We start from the raw sequence: 20,562 nt of genomic DNA, 5'->3' as shown, positions 1-20,562 counted from the left end.
TCCAACGGTATATAATATTTCTTAGAAAACTTAGAAAATTGTCTAAGAAGAAAACAAGGGTAGAGGTAGTTGCCAATTTTCTCATACTAATTATCTCTATCACTGGCTTATTCCTTTAAATGGACCTGGTGTCAGTTGCCTCATTTATAAAAAATGAAAACTAAATTCATTTTAAGGCATTATCAGTTCTTTAAAGTTGTGAAATATATATTACTCTACATCTCATCTTTGATCGATAAAATTATCTAAGACCCAATTCCTCTACTAGAACTCCTGAGGAGACAATGTAAGAAGACTACTATACACAAAACAAAAAAATATTCAGAAACATGTGAGATTGGGGGTGAAATCTCTTATGGTTCTCAGCCTGCATAAGCTAGCCATAAAATAATTTATTAAGGTTAATTATACGATTGTAGGTCCAAATCTAAAAACATCTGGTTAATATAAACATGTTCTTTCTTTCTTTTTTTTTTTTTTTTTTTTTTAAGATTTTATTTATTTGACAGAGAGAGAGAGACAGCGAGAGAGGGAACACAAGCAGGGGGAGTGGGAGAGGGAGAAGCAGGCTTCCAGCAGAGCAGGGAGCCCAATGCGGGGCTCGATCCCAGGACTCCAGGATCATGACCTGAGCCGAAGGCAGATGCTTACCGACTGAGCCACCCAGGCGCCCCAAACATGTTCTTTAAAATGCCCATGGAATAAGACTAGCACAGAGAAGAACTCTGCTCTATGGAATGAGAATTGGTGTGCATGAATTTGATCTGAGATTAATGATTTGTAAGACAGAATATTCTCAAGAGTGAAATGGTATGGAGTCTCTCAAGTTACTGGAACAGTCTTCTAATGAATCTGAGTCAGCTTTTCAAAGAGGAAGAACACAAGGGGCGCCTGGGTGGCTCAGTTGGTTAAGCGACTGCCTTCGGCTCAGGTCATGATCCGGGAGTCCCGGGATGGAGTCCCGGGATCGAGTCCCGCATCGGGCTCCCTGCTCGGCGGGGAGTCTGCTTCTCCCTCTGACCCTCCTCCCTCTCATGCTCTCTGTCTCTCATTCTCTCTCTCACAAATAAATAAAATCTTAAAAAAAAAAAAACAAAAAAAAAAAAAACAAAGAGGAAGAACACACCAAAGCAAAGGTCCAGTAAGAGTTAAATCTCATGGGGCGCCTCAGTGGCTCAGTTGGTTAAGCAACTGCCTTCGGCTCAGGTCATGATCCCAAGGTCCTGGGATCCAGCCCCACGTCAAGCTCCCTGCTCTGCAGGGGAGCCTGCTTCTCCCTCTCCCTCTGCCTGCCGCTCCCCCTGCTTGTGCTCTCTTTCTCTCTCTGTCAAATAAGTAAAATCTTAAAAAAAAAAAAAAAAGAAAGAGTTGAATCTCATGGAAAAACATGATTACACAAGGCCAATGTTGGTATTCACATTGACAAAATAGGGTCACATCCTCCACTTGTCTGGAGGACCCATTCGAGTGGTGAAGGGCCTAGAGCATGCTGACAGATCACGTGCGAGGAGAAGACACAAGAATACAAGAATAGGAAAGACCACGGCGGCAGGTGTAGAAACTTCGTGTCTGGGAAACTTGCAATTAATCTCGCTGGGGAAAATGAAAATAGAGTAGAAAACTGGGTAGAAAAGCATTATGGAATTTCAAGAGAACTTTGGAAAGGAAGAGTTCGGGAACATTACTTCCTTGCATTTTCACAACAACCTAGGAAGAGTAAGAGGTGACGTAGCATGGGGACATCCTTTGCACTAGAATCAGACAATACCGCCCCCACCACTACTTATTCCCTGTGTCATCTCTGAAACTCACCTTTCAGTTCTTTCCTTGCAAAACTTGGGTAATAACTATCTCACAACATTTTTGTAATGATTCAATGTGACAATATAAGCACAAAATAGAAATTCAATTATTGCAACTGCTGTAAATATTACCGCTGTCATTTCTTTCAGGAAAATGAGAAGGAAAACAACTGGCGCTCCCTGGTTCTAAACAAGAACGTAATATTTCAGAGACATCCAGATAGTTTGAATGCCACAAGTTTTCTCCAAGGTCTATTCAGTAAGGTTCACTTTAAGACATTTCTTCTTGCCATAGTAACATTTATCTTTAGTTTGCAGGTCAGTAAAAATATTAACTAAGTACGTGCACATAATTATTTCACGAAATTCTTGATTACTTAACGCTCTAAACTAGTAATTATCAATTTAAGCAAAGTACAGTAAATGAGGGGCATATTTCTTGCTTTTGTTCACAAATCCCTTTAAAGAGCATTTACCAATAACCTGGACTGGGAAACGAGACTATGTGGTAGCCACAGCAGCCAAAACTAGAAGGAGATAGACGGGCGTGAGAACTAGACCCTGCCTCTGACTTTCAAAATCACAGTTTTTACTCTTACTTTTCCATATGTCCCACTGCAGTTTTCCACATAAACCTGATTCCAAGGAAGTTTATATAATGCATTTAGACAAAAATGAAAATGACTGATAACAGCTAAAAATATCACCTTTGCTATCAAGACTGAAAACCATACTTTAATTTATTGTAACCTGTTAAAGCAAAAGTATATAACCACAATGAAACAATGTGTTTAGAAGTGGTGAACAGATGGGGAAAGCAAGGGATTATATGCTAGTTTGTCTTTTTGCGTGTGTTCTATGTTCTCAGATCTGGCCGGAAGGTCTCCTTTACTCCACACCACACCTTGTGAGGTAGAACTTTCATGGCAGTGAAACCTGAGGAATCCGGGCTGAGAGTGAAGGTACACGTCACAAGTAACTGAGCTCATAAGTGGTGGAGGCAGTATCTCAACTCAAGTATATCAGACCTCAAAGCTGGTGCTCTTTTTCCACTATTCATGATGCCTCTATGTTCAAAGAGCAAGTATGGTTATGTTTTCACAATGCTGAGGGGACAATATATTATTTAAAAAAAAGTTTCACGTGTTTCAAGAATACGTTTACTGGCAAAGTTCATTCTTGTGAACTAAGCTTTAAGTCTCCAGGAAATACACACATGCAGCATGAGTAATGTTTCTTTTTGCCTTTGAGTCCTATTCCCAAAGCCTGAAGTGCTCCTGCCCTTCCTCTTGGCCCCCTTTTCGTTGATGAATATTCCTATTCATCTTTCAAAATGGGGTCTAATGTTGCCTCTTCTATGAAGCCTTACTTATTCGACCCCTAGCTCTTCTCAACCCACACAAAACATGGCATACTTCCTCTGTGGCTCCAGTAAACAGAACATTTTTGCATGAGAGCGTTCCTTAATGCGTTGTACTTATTTGTTAACACATCTGTCTTCCCCTGTGAGGCTGTGACCTCTACAAGGGCAGGCATGTTAGTTTATTCATGTCTTTTTGTCTTTAGTGACTAACAAAATGAACAGTACAAAAGTGCCTAATAAATGCCTGATGATGACTGAATGAATTTCTCTTGTTACATGTTCTGCTTACATAAAAGAAAATATTTAACTGATTCACTCGCAGAGAGATGGAAGCCAAAAGCAAATTTGAAGTTAGTGGTGCTTCTTTCTCTTTTCTTGCTTTCCCACATTTGGGATGTACCTATGAATCTGAGTAAAAATAATTTCAATTCTGAGTAATCACTTTCTGGAAATGGATCCTCTGTGCTTTTTTTTTGCCCTAGTATTTCTAAAAAGAATGGAGAATAACAACTTATTAAGAATATCTAATTACTTTTATTTTCAGACACTGAAAATGCTTGGATACCATATAGAGTTTCATTATCTTCTTTTTAGAGGCACTCTGAATGTGAATTGCATCTGAGGTGGTCTATCCTTCCAGGAATGGAATTAGTTTTCCTCACACTCTCAGGAAAGGTGATGCATAACACAGGTTACATGTCAGAAGCATTCCCCAGAGATGATGATTTTGATTCTGCATCCTACTGTTTCCAAAATACAGCTATATAATTGTAATATGCTATTGGACCTGTATGCTAGGAGCAGTTACCACTTTGAAAAGAATCAGATTAAATCAAATGTCTTTACTAGAGGTCACTCATTCTTGCAACATAAATAATCTTATTTCAGATTTTATGTATTAGATTTATTAAATCAGATCCTTCATGAGAAAACTGCCTCACAGCAAGCACAAAGGATACAAATAATAAATAAATAAATAAATAAATAAATAAATAAATAAATAAACAAACTTCCCTGGGCCTTTCCTATTCAAAGAGGATGTTACTGTCAGTGATTGCTATTTGTGTGTGGGGGTGAAGCGGAAAACACCAATCTGTAACCTCCAGTCCCTTCCACACTGTGCACACATGGAGCTCGCTCTTTGATTTGAAGCTGTTATTTGCAGAGCTTGTCACTGTTTGCAGCTCTGCTTCTCAAGCTCACCTTAGGCCCAGATCCTCTTGCTCTGAAAACTCCACAGTCCTGACTGCAACAAGCCCGCTTGCTCTGTCTACAGTTCTCCGAAAGTTGACTTTCGTGACAAAGTATTGGAAACACTTTTTGGTGCTCATTTGTGTGCTGACTTCCGCTATCTCCCTTCCCTTCACCATCCTAGAGTTCTTAGAACAGGTTGCTCTCAGCGGTCTTTACAGTTAGCTATAGTTTCTTTTTTTTTTTTTTCCTTTCAAGGGACAGTCTTTCTATTTTGGTGTCCTTATCACTTTGTTATGAGAAAAATTATTTCTGCTTTGATATCAAAAGCGAGACATTGTTTATGACCACTCTGTCTTAGCTTGACTTTTCTTTTTTTAAACCATGAATCATCAAGGGACTTTGATGAAGTGGATCAAAAAAGATGGGCATAATATGAATTGCATATCCAGGCCTTACTTATTCAATAAACATTAATAGGGATTCTGCTATATTTAAGGCATTCTGATAAATTCTGAGGCTCTGAAAAAGTGTAAGGCATAGGCCCATCCCTGTATTTATTAACATAATAGTAGAGAAGACAAATTTATAATTAAAAAAATCAAGACAATGGTGTACCTATTATCAGAGTAGAGAGTATAATCTAACATGGTAAAATCCAAAAGGCTTTCAAAAAGGTAATTAAAAGTTGACATATAATGATATATTAGTTTCAGGTGTACAACATAGTGATTTGGCCATTTTGTACATTACTCAGTGCTCACCAAGATAAGTGTAGTCACCACCTGTTACCATACGATGTTATGACAATATTATTGACCACATTCTCTGTGTCGTACTTTTCATCTCCACCTTGTATGTTAACTATACTTCAATAATAAAATTTTTTAAAAGGGTAGTTAAAAGTTACCAACAAATGGTAGATACATGTCATTATACATTTGTCAAAACCCATAGAATATACACAGAGAATGAATTCTAAGGTAAACTGCAGACTTTGGGTGATAATGATGTGTCAGTGTGGTTCATCAGTTGTAACTAATGTATCAGTCTGTGGGAGATGTTGATAGTGGAGAAAGTCTCTGTGTAGGAGCAGGGAATATATGGAAATCATTTTCTGCCGAATTTTGCTGTGAACCTTAAACTGCTCTAAAAAATAGTCTGCTAATTTTTTTTTTTAAAAAAGTGCTACATTAGCTCTGACAAATATATGACTTCTAAGCTTACAGAATGGTTTATCACACCTAACCCAGAAAACAATTTTATCTTTCCCCCTCAAGCCTCTTGTGTCCACAACATAGAGGAAGTGAAGACTGTAACAGTAAATGGCACGATTGTATTCACTGTCCTGTGTGGAGACCTTTCAGGGGGAGACATCTGATTAGATATCACTTATATTCCTTCATTTCATGTTAAAAGGATACACTTGAACAAGTATAAAATTAAAACATCAAAATAGAAAGAGAAAAGGGATAAATAAATAGCTTTTAAGCCTACGTAAAATGAGGAATACTTGTTTTGTATATGCAATTCCCGAAAAATATAATGCTGTGGAATCAAAACTAATTATTTAAAAAAGATTTTATTTATTTATTTGACAGAGAGAGAGCGAGAGCAGGAACACAAGCAGGAGGGAGTGGGAGAGGGAGAAGCAGGCTTCCTGCCAAACAGGGAGCCCTGGTGAGGGACTCGATCCCAGGATCCTGGGATCATGACCTGATTCGAAGGCAGACGCTTAACGACTGAGCCACCCTGGAGCCCCTCAAAACTAATTTTTTAAAAATGTTATTGAGATATGGGATGGGACAGCTACTCCTCCCTAGTTATTAATTTTCAGGGGTTGCTAATCGTTCAGAACTGGCTAATCATAATGGTTGATTTATGAAAAAATTTAATCAGTAGTCTATATATGGTTGGCTTTTATGTACTTGTTTATGTACTTGTATATTTTAATTGTGTAATAAACAATCTTAAATATGAACCAAAATAAAATCTAGTACTTTGAAAATAAATGACACCTAGCCAAATGGTCTTTTGCTCTTATATCATTCCCTCCCCCAACTATTAATTCTAAATCTTCAGCTCCGCGTATTTCTAAAAAATGTATTTTGAGTTTTCTTTCACTAAAAAAGGCATATGCAACCTTTGAACATTTTTCACTTGGTGTTAATATTGCTGAAATTCATCCATAGTCTTGGATTTATGTTTAACTATTGTGTAATATACCGTTTTCTGATTATACAATCATAATTTATTTCTTGAATGATATTTCTTGAATTTATTTCTTGGTGGGCACTTGAGTTGTTTCCAAATTTTTGTTATTGTGAACACTAGGTGATATAATACTTCTGAGCCTGTCTTTGATGTGCAGGTGCAAGAGAATCTTTTGTGTACATACCTAGAAATGGGTTTTCTGTGTCATAGGATATGAGAACAATCAACTTAAGAAAATAATGCAGGGCTCCTGGGTGGCTCAGTCATTGGCTGTCTGCCTTCAGCTGGGGTCATGATCCCGGGGTCCTGGAATTGAGTCCCACATCAGGCTTCCTGCTCGGCAGGAGGCCTGCTTCTCCCTCTCCCACTCCCCCTGCTTGTGTTCCCTCTCTCGCTGTCTCTCTCTCTGTCAAATAAATAAATAAAATCTTTAAAAAAAAAAAAAGAAAAGAATGCAAACTGTTTCAGTGGTAAATCATTGAACTCTCCAACTAATAATATATAAGGGATTCTGTGGATCCTCTTGTCCCTAATGCCCAGTAATGCCAGATTTAAATTTTGCCGATGTAATAGAAATATGACAGGATGTCATAAAGTTGTTTTTGCATATTTTGCTGACCATAGGTGAGGTTTATCATCTTGGTTTTTTTATTGGCCTTAGGTAACATGGGTGTTTGTGTCTTTTGTCTATTTTTTTCTATTTTGTGTCTATAATCTTTCCATTGATTTGTAGATGTTCTGCATATATATATTTTTCTTTATATATTTTTCATAGAAGACAATTATCAATATATTTTTTGTTGTATAAGATTCCTCTTCACTTTCTTTTCATGTGTATTTTAATAAACAAGAGTTCTTAATTTTAATAGTCAAATTTGTTAAGCTTTTTTTGTATCTTATTCAGTAAGTGTTTTTCTACACAATAGTCAAAGATAATTAATTTTTTAAAAAATTACTGACAAAATTTAAGTTTTGTATTTTGGCATTTAGTTTTTAACCTATCTGGAGCCGTATGTGGTCTGAGGCAAGGATCTAATTTCATCTTTTTCCACTTGAATAACCTGTTTCCTACTTTAACTTACCAAGAAGCTCTTTAAGATGTGATGAAGAATTTTCTTGTATTTACTGGTACTGTAGCACTTCAAAACCTTTGAATATAAAACAATAACATTTTCATATCTTAAGACAGATAATATCTCAGATATGGAAAATGATACTCAAGAAAGATAAAGGCAGAATTAGAGAAGTAGAATGTAATAAGGATCAGAGTTGTGAATTATATTTTTTATGAAATACCCTTAATTACCTATATAGTTACTATGATCTGTTGCAAGAGGGTGTTTTCTTTTGGTTAAAACATCATGGGGTTTCACCTTGAGGACCTATGACCCTGAATACTTACCTAAACTTTTAATTAAAAAGAAAAAATACTCAATACCAATTGCTTTATGCTATTAAAGTAATTCTTTCTATAACTGTCTACTCTGAACATAATTAGTGTTCCTTAATTGTCTGGAGAAAACCCTATTGCAGAGATATAGAATATACAATATGCAATCATTTTGTCAGATAATGAGCAAAATTTTCTTTCTTTGAGATTTTCATGGCAGAGTGGAGCAAATTTTTTTTTTTACTCATATAAAAAGTAAAATCTAGAAATACAGCTTTAAGAAAGTCTTCGATTAGCAAAGAAAATAGTAAGAAATATTTGGTTGCCTTCAGTTTGTTATTACTTAGCTCAAATGATTATTTCTCCTGTTTTAACAACAAACAAGATATTCATTTTCTATAAAAATTACAACTTGAAATCACAGGATATAATTTATTTTTTACTAATAGTTTTCTATATAGAAGGCACGTTGTCAGGTTGAAAATTTGTGTGTTGTGAATATTGCATATACTGGATCATCAAGAGATAGTAACTTATGTACCAAAACGGAAATAATACTAACAGATGTAACTTTACATTTCTATGAAAGACACATCCTTATTCTCAAGAATCAGAAAACTCTGAAGCTGTTCATGCAAAGCAGAGCCAAAGAAGCAAATAATGTCTATTTTTTCCCTGTGTTTATGTGATACAATCTATTACTTCATAGTATAGCAATATAGCTGGTTTATCACTTTGAAATTTAGTGCTAACTACCCTAACAGTTCCCAGGTGCTCATGGAGATTATTTTCTGCTTTGAAATATTATTGTAAGGAGGAATACATCTATTTCTTTCATTTCACTTTTAGCTATATGAAATGAAGTGTTATAAGTCAGCCACATTTTCTGTTTTTTAAGGTGACTACGTCCACTCTTCATGTTAAGGAAGGATGAGATTATTTGTCTTTAATTAAAATTATTTTCAATATCAAACAGAAATATTTCACCTTTCATCACATAACTTTTGGCCATGTGAGTAATTTGGTAACACTATTATTATTTGCATAGCATATATTCAGGAATAAACAGGCATTCAAATTTCAAATTTTATATAAGACAGTGCTTAATTGTCAAGAAATTGCCAGGAATGGCCAGCAATTCCTGTACGGACAGATGAAAGATGACTCCAAATTTTGCCGTGAAAGAGAGGCAAAGGCAAGGGGGTCAATGCTCAGAGAGGAAGACCCTTTGCTCTTCTTTGCTCCCGCTTTTATTGGTCCTTCAGGATAATTGCAAGTCCTCATCATTGGTTCTCAAGCACGTGATGTGTGACAAGGGGTCTTACTGGAACTGGGAGGATCTGTTTTCGGGAAAGACACGATATGCTAATCTGCGTGTTCTACGAGTTCTGCTAATCATAGCCTAAGGGACAATGCACACATCTCTTAGATCACAGGGTGGCTGTTTGGGCTAATAAGGCTTCAGGGAAGGCAACTCCCCGCGGCATTCCAATGGCAGAGTGGTCACGCAGGCCTTGGCATTCCAAAGGCCCACGCCCTTCTCCGAAACCTTCCCTTGCCCCCAGCGGCTTCTGTGTTACCTTTTAGCAAGCCAGGTATTATGGCTGATTTCATGCTCTACATTAACCCCAACAAGAAATAAAACATAAACTGACCTCACAGCTTAATTATAAAAATTAAGTTTAAAATATGAGAACCAAGGGGTGTTTAGGTGGCTCAGTTGGTTAAGTGGCCAATTCTTGATTTTGGCTCAGGTCATGATCTCAGGGTCCTGGGATCAAGCCCCACATCGGGCTCCCAGCTGAGTAGGGAGTCTGATTGAGGATCCTCTCTCTCTGTCTCCTTCCCTCCCCCCTACTCGCTGTCTCTCTCCCTCTCTCTCTCAAATTAGTAAATGAATCTTTAAAAATAAATAAATAAAATAAAATAAATGAGAACCAGGAGAACAAAAAGACAATGCAATAAATACTGTAATTAAACATGTCTGTCATAAAAATATTATCAGTTCCATGCTTAAAGTCTTAATGCCCTCAACTTGTTGTTGAGGCTGCCCTAGTATTATAATTCAGTGTATTATTTTCCCAGTTGATCTGATGTTATGAACAACATTAGCTTAGTTACAAAGTCAAAATCCTTAGCTTCACCCCAGATAGCTAAATAAATATCAATACCCAAGTGAAAGGTTTGGGATTCTATCATTTAATACATTCCTCAACTATTTCTTATTAGAAATGTTTGATAATGTCTTTACTAATGTAATTATCCTCAGCCCTGATTGGCTGTCAGCTTCAAAATCAAAAGGAGCTATATCAGAGAAACGTTTTGACGTTTCTCATATTTTGTGGTTCTAGTGAGTATCCAGATTTGGTTTAAAAACAGTAATTATTTCAGATAATTTTAGGAAAAAAATTTGCACACATATTTTCAGAATGTTGAACAAAAGAATGCTGAAATGTACAAAGAATGATATATTTACCACAAACCTTTATTGATAGAATTGGATCTAACATTTATTTTCAAGTAAAGTGTAGTACTCCATTGTAATATGCCATAACTTATTTATATATTTCCCACTGATGCACATTGGGCTGTAAAATAAAATCATTGTACATGTCTATTTTTCCATAAGTGGGATCTTCACTAGGGTATATATTTTCTGTGCCAGCTATCTTCAGTGTTCTATAAGCCCTTGAATGGTACTGTAGTCTGAAGTGTTGCAGGTAAGAAATGCAATCTATGGCCAGCATATTTGTCAGTTTCAGTAGGGACAAAATCATTGTTCCTCCAAAGGGCAAAGGAGCCTATGTAATCAATCTGCTGGCAAATCTCGCTAAGTTATGGTGTCAGATCAAAGCTCAGCCACATTCTCTGTTATTGATGTTTGGATATCCATCAGTGACAGTAGCTAGAAGAATCTTGGCAAGGTTAATTCCATATTTCTGAGCTAATGCATAATCTCCATCCCTGTACCTATGCGTCTATGTTCATGTACCTATTGCACTAGCCCTGGTATGACCAAGGGAGAGATTGGTTTTCATCCCCAGGACAAATCTGTATCAATTAGTCAATGAGTTGGAGCAGTATTTTTAAATTAGTTTAAATGAGTTACTGCTGCAACCCAAAGAGGTCTACCAAAAGAACCAAAACCAAAGAGTTTTTTTAGTGGTACAAGTTTCAAGATTTAAATAATTTTCATTTACTCTAAAGGATATGTCCCCACAAGACGTGTACCATCAGATTTCACTTATTTAGCAGATCCCTGAATCATTGAAGGGTTTATCTCCCAGCTTCCGACATGTGGGTTTGTTACTATGGTACCTGGACTACTTACTAATTCCTGCGTGGCAGGTCCAATTAGCACGAATGTCAAAAATATAGTGGGTTGGTTGGTGTTTACTGAATACTAATATAATTAAAGTAACTGCAGGTGATCAGGAGAGTTAATGTGAACAATGGGGAAAAATTAAATGTACATTTCTGTCCTTGCCATATGAGAACAAGATTTTGTTCCTGCCTATTGGTAAAATCCAAAAGAACACATACCAAATCAACAGTTTTATGACAATTGACAGAGGCTGCATTGATTTTATCAAATAAAAGAATGGTCTCCCCATCAGTGCATTCTTTATTGTCTTAGAGATGGAAGTGTCTTGTGGACTTTTTAGTAGAATATAGGCAAATGATGGATTCTCAGGTCTTACATATAAATCCATTGTGATATATCTACTTCTCTTAGCCTTCTGCCCCTTCCTAAATAAAATGCCAAAGAAGTTCTAGCAATTACATCATACTGATATAAAGCCATAATCATTTATATGCCTTAATAAAAGAATGCAGACAAATCATTAGAACCAGTCAAGTACCTTGGCTATAATAATGAATCTAGGGTGAAGAATAATTGCCTCTATATCTTTAAATTTTCCTTATACTATAACCTACAATCTATTTCCACATTATGTTCTCATGATTCTGGATACTTATCCAGAAACTGCAATTTTTTGGCATACACTATTTTCTTTTATCTAGGGACTCTTTGCCCCTATTCACACAGCTGAGATATGACCAAAAGTAATACACATAGAGTCAATTAGAAGTGGCAAAGGTATGGGTGCCTGGGTGGTACAATTGGTTGAGCGTCCAACTCTTGGTTTTGGCTCAGGTTGTTATCTCATGGGTTGTGATCTCATGGTGTCCCTGGATCAAGCCCCATGCTGTTGGCGTCCCCACTCAGCTTAAAGATTCTCCCCTTCGGCCCCTTCCCCTAATCACGTGCACTTGCATTCTCTCTCTCTTAAATAAAACTTTTTTTTTTTTTTTTTTTTTTTTTAAGAAGTGGCAAAGGTAGGTATTAAGGAAAACTAGCATCATTTTTCAGGTAACTGTTTCAGTTGATTTTTGCATGGGCTCGGTATCAATTGGAGGTTCAAGATTCTCATTATACACAAAGCCATCATCTCAAATCTCAAGGAGGTACTCATTCCCAATTATATCCGAGATTTCCAGAGCTGAGAACAGCTCCACTAATTCCTAGGATTTCTTTTTTTCAAGGTACTAGACCTTGAAAGTCTTTAGAAGAGCAATCGATTTCCAAGGAAATGAAGTGTAGCTTGACTGAAGGTTTGGATGTCAAAACTAATCTAGAATATATGTATTTTGTACATCATCAGGACCCAATGATGAAGAGTGTTTCCCTCATTTTTAAAAAATATTAATACTAAAATAAGTCTCTTTCATTTTACTTCTATTGTATGTATCACATAGGATTTTTTTCTGGGGCTATAAAAATGTCAGATTTTTGTTCTCTCAAGAAGAATCTTATTAAGTTTTCATTATAAACTCCACACACAAGAGTTCTTTGGCAGATATCAAGAAATACTCCAAATTGTAATGTTGAGATAAGGAGCAAACATTTATATTAGAAACAACAAAGGTTTTTTGAGGGGATATTGATTCAAAGTGAGAAATTTAAATTCTGTACAGTTGGTACATATTAACTGAAGCAGGGATGGATGCCTCTATTTTGTTAAGAATTAGAATGAAAATATATCAGAATATTTCAACTAAATAGGCTGTCATATCAAAACCTTCAACATGCCTAAAGAAACAATTTTTAAAGACAAAGTAATTTCAAAAAATTAGAATACAAACTCAATTCAATTGATTAAAGTAGTTCCTAAGAGTAGTTTTGTTATATTTTGGTTGAGTTTTGTTTTACGGTATAACAGAATAAAAATGGTATTACAAAGAAATACAATATGCTGATTGATATGGAGAAAAAAAGGAAAAATAGAAAAGAGGAAAAAAGGGGGGGTTACTTCAAAAAAAGAATACTTTCTTTTAAGAAATGACTCTGTTCTAACCCCTGATCCTGTAAAATACTACTCCATGCAATACAAGTGGACATCAGATTTTAGGATGGGACCACAGTCCTCAGGTTTATTTCGCAGAAAACGCTCTTTTGACCTCTTCCTTTCTCCCTTCTTGGGGATCTCCCTTCTTGGGGATCTGCACCTGAACCAAAGAGTTCTCGAAGTACTCTGTCTAACTTCCTTTATTCTATCGTCAACTCCTGTGGCCTCTCTTTTTTTCTCTTGCCATTCCTGGGTGTGGTTTACAGAGTCCACTGTAATTTTTTGGCAAGAGTGTGAAGTTTCTACAGGTTTGACTAAAAAAGAAGAAACCAACTACTATCTAATATGACCTGAAAAAGACAAGAACAAAGAAGGAAAGGGGTTTTCTAGCATCCCCCCCACCACTGCTGCACTGTGGTTCACAGAAACATTTCTTGAATATAGTAAGCGCTCACTAAACGTGTATTAAGGGAAAGGATGCATGTTCATGCTTCTCCCAGCCTTCCGATCACTAAAAGATGGGTCACAAATGATAGCCACTCAATGCCTAACATTGTTTTGACATCAAATACTCTGATATTCCTTTCATATTATAGAAGGTGTTAAAGAACTAAATACAAAAGAAAAAAAAGATGAAAAAACTAACAATATTTCTATACATGAGATATATTTCTATACAATCAAACACTTAATACAAAGTCATGAAATCCCACTGAAAAAAATTATCTACAAAAAATTAGTTCAACTCTGCTTAATCAAGCCTGTATATCATTCTCCTAGCTCGTATTCCCTATCAAATAGAGTCTCCAGGGGCGCCTGGGTGGCTCAGTCGTTAGACCTCTGCCTTCAGCTCAGGTCATGATCCCAGAGTCCTGGGATCTAGCCCCACATCCGGCTCTCTGCTCAGCGGGAAGCCTGCTTCTCCCTCTCCCACTCCCCCTGCTTGTGTTCCCTCTCCCGCTGTCTCTCTCTCTGTCAAATAAATAAATAGAATCTTAAAAAATAAAAGAGAGTCTCCATTCCTTCTGGACCTTCTTAGATTTTTGTGCTTTATAGATTAAGCCAGTTTATTGCCTCTATAATAGTCCAATTACAATAGCTGTCACTAATCTTCTCAAGGGACTCCTTTTGTGAGCAAATCTTAGACTTCTATCATCTCTTACAAACCAGAAGGGAGTTATTTGGATGTTGTGATTATTTCAAAACCTCAGGTGAGGTAGCAGGAAGGTAACATGTGTTACTATCTTTGTAACATTAAAACCCTTCCGTTAGCTAGTATGGCATAGAACAAATGGTTTACATAATAGCCAGACTGTTTTCTGTCCAAACTGTATGTTTAAAAGAGGAGTCAAGGTACATGCCAGCAGGAGGGAAACCCCTCAGCATAGATTTCCAAACCTAAGTCTTGTTGTAAAGGTCACGTACTATGTTATATAATTGTCACCTTGAAAAGTTCTTTGATAGCTTGAACTTTACGACTTGCAAGAAGTACTGGGCTGCCAAGTAGAGTACATTTTCCAGGTTTCTGAGTCCGTGCTTGAGCTAAATAAAGTGTGACAAATCCCCTGAGGGCAACCCAGGCTTTTCATGCCATAAGAACCTCTGACTCAAAAGTTACACACTCTTAAAGTAATATAAGACTGCACAGCCAACTGCAGAGGTTGCCTGCACTAGGAAAGAAATTCTCCTGAGACCATGTCTACGCGATATCTCCAAAATGCTTCAGAAGTGACCATAAAATAAAACCTATGATTTCTTTTCCCACAGAAAATAGCTAATTCAATAAAATGAAGACAGTGTGATCATCTGGATTTTGAATATTTTCTTTGTCCTTGCCAGCTGACTTAACTGGCATTTGCAGGAAACCAATTTGAGATCAATTGATGACTATAAAAAATAAGTTTTAACCTTGAAAAACCAGCACTTAACCATTGATGAAGCATCTCTTCATATCCTGGGGTCCTGGAGACATAAACTCTTTTTTTTTTTTTTTTTTTTTAATATGGAACGCTTCACGAATTTGCGTGTCATCCTTGCGCAGGGGCCATGCTAATCTTCTCTGTATCGTTCCAATTTTAGTATATGTGCTGCCGAAGCGAGCACTGGAGACATAAACTCTTGACCACAAGCCTTCTCAGCTTCCAGTAAAAAATAAATAAATAAATAAATAAATAAATAAATAAATAAATGAAAATTGAAATGTCTTTTTTTTTTTAGCTATCATAACATTGGTGGATTTCTTAATGTTGTTTGACCAGCTTTTAAATCCAGTTTTATCTGTGAATTTCTTATGAAAGTGAAATAAAGAGTGTCTAGCATATATGCCACCCAAAAAATCCTCTTTCTCATATTCTAAATGTCAAAACCCAGGAAGAATTGGCTTCACTGCAACTAAGTGGCTAAGAAATGTTAATAAAAATGGTCAATAACGATGTACACTAATGGTTTTCTTTCAAAAGGGAGATACAGAATTTACGCACTGCCGCAGATGCTCTGGCTAGGAAAATGAAATGACTCAATGTGAGGCAGGAAGAAGTTACGCCCAATTTTTGATGCTATATTTTCTACCCATTTCTCACATAACGCATCATAACTTGGCTCTTCTCTTCAGAGTCAGCTTCAGGTGTAGCCAGTGTAAATAGTGATTATGTTGTGTAATCAGTGGTTTTCTAGGAAAGTCTTCCTGCCCCTCCCCACTTTAGGCCCATTGTGTCAGGAGACCCATGCCTCCAGACCTGCCTGAAACCTCAAGAGTCTATTCAGAGGAGGAAGTCCCATCAAAGCAGGAGTGGATATGAAGATTCCATGGTGTGAAAACAAGAGAGTCAACTGTACATTGTATATTAATTAAATTAAGCAGATATTAAAAAGTATATTCTGCCTACAAATAGCTTTCCAGACATTTCCAGAGGGGGACAAAGCATTTTTTGTTGAAATAAGTTTGAAAACATACTGTTGTTGATTTACCAGACACATTTATAAAAGTTTGGGAGCGGTGCCTGGGTGGCACAGTAGTTTGGGCATCTGCCTTTAGCTCAGGTCATAATCCCAGGGTTCTGGGATTGAGCCTTGCATCGGACTCCCTACTCAGTGGGGAGTCTACTTGTCTCTCTCCCTCTGATACTCTCCCTCCCTCCCTCTCTTGCTTGCTGTCTCTCTCTTTCAGATAAATAAATGAAAATCTTAAAAAAAAAAAAAAAAAAAAAAGCTTTGGGAAATTTGCGGTAAGAAAAGTTGTGTAGTAGAGTTAAAGCAATGATTTTCCCAAAGGCATTTGACAAATGCATCTCTCTTCCGTTTTTCAAACAACACTTATGACTGTCCTATTGTTTCCTGTCCCGTGGGGCAGGAGCTGGGGAAATTAAGAATACTCCTGACTTCTGCCTGACTTTTGGAATCACTCCATCTCCAGGACTTACTACAGTGACCAAACCACATCAAAGAACACTTGCAAGGTAATATTTTCTCAAATTTAAAAAGAATCCACTTCCAATTTTATTTTTATTTTTTCTTTTAAGTAATCTTCACACCCAACATGGGGTTTGAACTCACAACCTGGATATCAAGAGTCACATATTCTACCGACTGTGCCAGCCAGGTGCCCCACTTCCAATTTTAGTTCAGAGATAGAAAGAAATTAAGAGTGTCACTCTCACCATTACAAGTGAAGAGACTGGACAAACTTCAAACTAATGGTGTTCTGAAATTCATCAAAGACCTGAGGTCACAGAGCAAACTAACCTGAAATCTGGAGAGAGTGCCATGAAGTAGAAAGAAACTCAAGCAATTCCTTATATGGGTCAGATGCCACTGACCATCATATAAGTAGGGAAGAAGATTCAGTGAGAAATTTTTAACAAATCGCTAAAACCTCCGAGTGTGGGCTCTCAAGAGAGTGTAAGGACCACCGACACAGGTAGGAATTCCCATTCACTTTCAGGCTTCTCGGAAATACCACTAGTTGCTCAATGAGAAAATCAGGACAAGTCCTGAGAAAGCTTTCCTCATGGTGCTGGCTGAATGGGAAAGTAGCCACTGCCAAAACTCTGCCAAGATCTAGTCCTTAGGTCCTAAGGAAAAAAAGAAAACACCTTAAGAAGGAAAACAAAAACTGTAGCTTGAGGGCTTCTGGTAGAAATCTTCCGCAGCTGGAGGAGGGAAGAAAAACCCTGCCCAGACCCATCCCTCTTACATCACCTAAGGAAAGAATGCCTTAATCTGCAGGGAGGAAAAAATGAACACTGAAGCCATGGTGGACACTCAACCGCTGAAAAGACGGGACTATGAACAAAAAACTATCCTGGGGGAAGGGTAGTAGTACATATTGGGTCCAAGCCTACAGTAGAAAAGAAACAATGGGAGTTGTGTAGGCTTTACCTGGAGATCCAGGTTCAGGATCCAGGCTCATGGATTCAATAGATTGCCTAATACTAAGGCTTAATCAAAACAAGAGAGTGCATTCCCCACCACCATCACCACCCACACTAACAATTATCAGGAAGTAACGAAAGTAGAATACAGCTGAAAGGGCTACACGGCATAGAATCTTTCTAAGGAGCAAAGAAAGACTTCAAACCAAGTGCAGTACAGAGAGAAAACCATGTGGCACATAAGTCACATGTGCCTTATGGCTTGGTGCATTGATGTTAAGTATTACAATACACTTCAAACCCAGCCCCTGATCCTATTAGCCACAATCCCCCCAAGTTAAAAGCCTACAGGAAAGAAAGGCGCATTCATCTCCAAACATAAAAATGATATACGTCAGTGTTGATGGTCCTGTAAACATGTCTGGCATATATATATATATATATATATATATATATATATACACACACACATATTATATATACACACACATATATATATAATGCATGTAAAAAGACAAGAAAAATCACAGTCCGAAGAAACAAATCAACCATCAGATCAAGATTCATATAGGACAGAAATCTTGGAACTTTCAGGTAAGGAAGTTAAAAAGCCACAATGAATAGTTAAAGGTTTTTCATAAAAAATGTAAACACCTGCAAGATCAGGCAGATAATTTAAGCAGAGATGGAATCTGTAAGAATAAGTCAGTTGGAAATGCTAGAAATCAGTAACATTCATAACAGAGGTGAAGAATGTCTTTGAAGAGTTCATCTGCAGACTAAACACAAGCAAGAAAATAATTGGTAAGAATGAAGATATTCAGTAGATATTACCCAAATTGAAAACCAAAGAGAAGTTAGTGGAAGGAAAAAAAAAAAAAAAAGAAAAGAAAACATGGCAAAGCATCCATGAACTGTGGGACAATATCAAATGATCTAAAATATACATAACTGGAATTCCAGAAGGAGGAAAAAAAGGAGAAAAAAACCCAGAAGAATTATTTTAAGAAATAATGGTTGCTAATTTCCCAAATGAGTGTTGTTGTCAAACTACAGATCCAAGAAGCTCAGATAAAGCCAAGAAGGATAAATACAAAATGCACATGTAAGTATATTATCTTCAAACTGCTGAAAACAAAGACAAAGAGAAAACCTTGAAGACAGCCAGAAGAAAGCATATTCACAGGTTCTGGGGACTAGGAAAGGGACATCTTTGAAGGATATACTTTGCATATCACAGTACTCCTCCCTCCATGAGGTGGGTCTTAATAAACTCCACCCCTCCTCTAAGGGTGGGCTCAATTCAGTGATCAATTTATATTTATAGTGTGGAAATGGAGAAAGAATAACTTCCAGTGAAGAAATCATGCAGGAACCATCATAACCAAGTGATCAAGTTTCTCACCAACAGTAATAAGTCATGTTGATATCATGGACCCTCTGATGTGATACATGAGAAGGTAGCTTCACCTCTGTGATTTTCTTTTTGAAAATCCATAACCCCAATGGAATAATGAAAAAAGCCCAATTAAGAGCTAAAAAAAAAAAGAGCCAATCTATGAAATGCCTCACCAGTATTTTTCAAAAATATCAATGACATTAAAACCAGGGAAAGATTTAAGTGGTTGTCACTAACTGGAAGAGATCAAGGAAACATAATGAACAGATGCATTGCAGTAAGCTGGATTGGATTCTGGAACATAGAAATGATGTTATTGGAAAAGGAGATGAACATGAAATAAAGTCTATAGTTTAGTTCACAGCATTGCACCAATGTTAATTTCTTAGTTTTGATAAACACACCAGGGTTTCGTAAGATACTAACTTTAGGGGAAGCTGAGTAAAGATGTATAACAGCTCTCTGTACTATCCTTGCAAGTCTACTGAAAACCTAAAATTATTTCAAAATGAAAAATTCAAAAGAAGAGAGGTCCCCCTACTGTCATATCTAATGGAACCTTATAAAAATTCACTTGCATTTCTATTTCTCTCATATCTTGTTTAGGATTACAGCCAGAAGGAATGATGACAGCTATGGGTGTCTTTTTTCCCTTTGAGGCTTTTGTATTTTAAAAATGCATCAATGTGCTGAATCAGAAAAAAGAAAACACCTGAGTTCATAAGCTCAATTAATTATGAGTAGGATCTTTTTCTCATACCTTATTCATCTTCAATGCGGTATATAAGCCCAACATGATGTACCCTTACCAAGAACATGTTTCTTTTCCACTCAAATGTATTTTTACAATTTGACATTTCTCTTTCCTCTCTACTCTTCGCTTGTCATATTTTTAATATTGCATGCTTTTTTCCAGCCTCTAAACCAGTGCTATTTAAAGAAATTTTGCAGTGAAGTACCAGTTTGACTGCTCCTGAACTGTAGTGTATACTCCTAGAAGAACCAAAGGTATTTTTTTTTTTTTTAAACCTTGCTGTACTTTAAATCATAAGGCTTGTCATAAAAAGACAAGACATTGTATTTGTGACATTGGTTCAAAATCCATGTTTGGACTTTATTGTCACATCATTTCTCATATTCTTTCTTGGAAAATATCTTCTAGATTGATGAATTCAAGTGAAGTATTAGAATAGTCATACTAAAAATATGATTATTTGAAATGTACAATAGGCATGCCGACAAACCCAATATCAACCCAACCTTCTGTGGCATCAAATAACTGCAAACTAAAGTTTAAGTAAAATTGACTCTAAAATCCAAAAACTTCGAGTCTGAAAATTAAAATTAGATCTATCATTTTTTATTATGTTCAATTAGCCAACATATAATAGATCTATTATTTTAAATTGTGTATGTATGGAAGATCATAATGTCCTATTTAGATCCTCATGTGGAACGAATTGTGGTGGCTTTGACCAATGG

General features: G+C 36.7%; 1 non-coding gene across 1 annotated transcript; it reads right to left on the bottom strand.

Annotated features, from left to right (window-relative positions):
- Positions 1-15,307: 15,307 nt before the first annotated feature.
- Positions 15,308-15,414, bottom strand: LOC116631863. Its single transcript, XR_004299301.1, has one exon. It is a non-coding gene; the product is annotated as a U6 spliceosomal RNA (small nuclear RNA).
- Between the last annotated feature and the right edge of the window lie 5,148 nt (positions 15,415-20,562).

This window comes from Phoca vitulina, unplaced genomic scaffold, assembly GCF_004348235.1.
Source record: "Phoca vitulina isolate PV1807 unplaced genomic scaffold, GSC_HSeal_1.0 scaffold5, whole genome shotgun sequence".
Classification (NCBI taxonomy): domain Eukaryota; kingdom Metazoa; phylum Chordata; class Mammalia; order Carnivora; family Phocidae; genus Phoca; species Phoca vitulina.
This window is presented reverse-complemented; position numbering and strand designations above follow the sequence as displayed.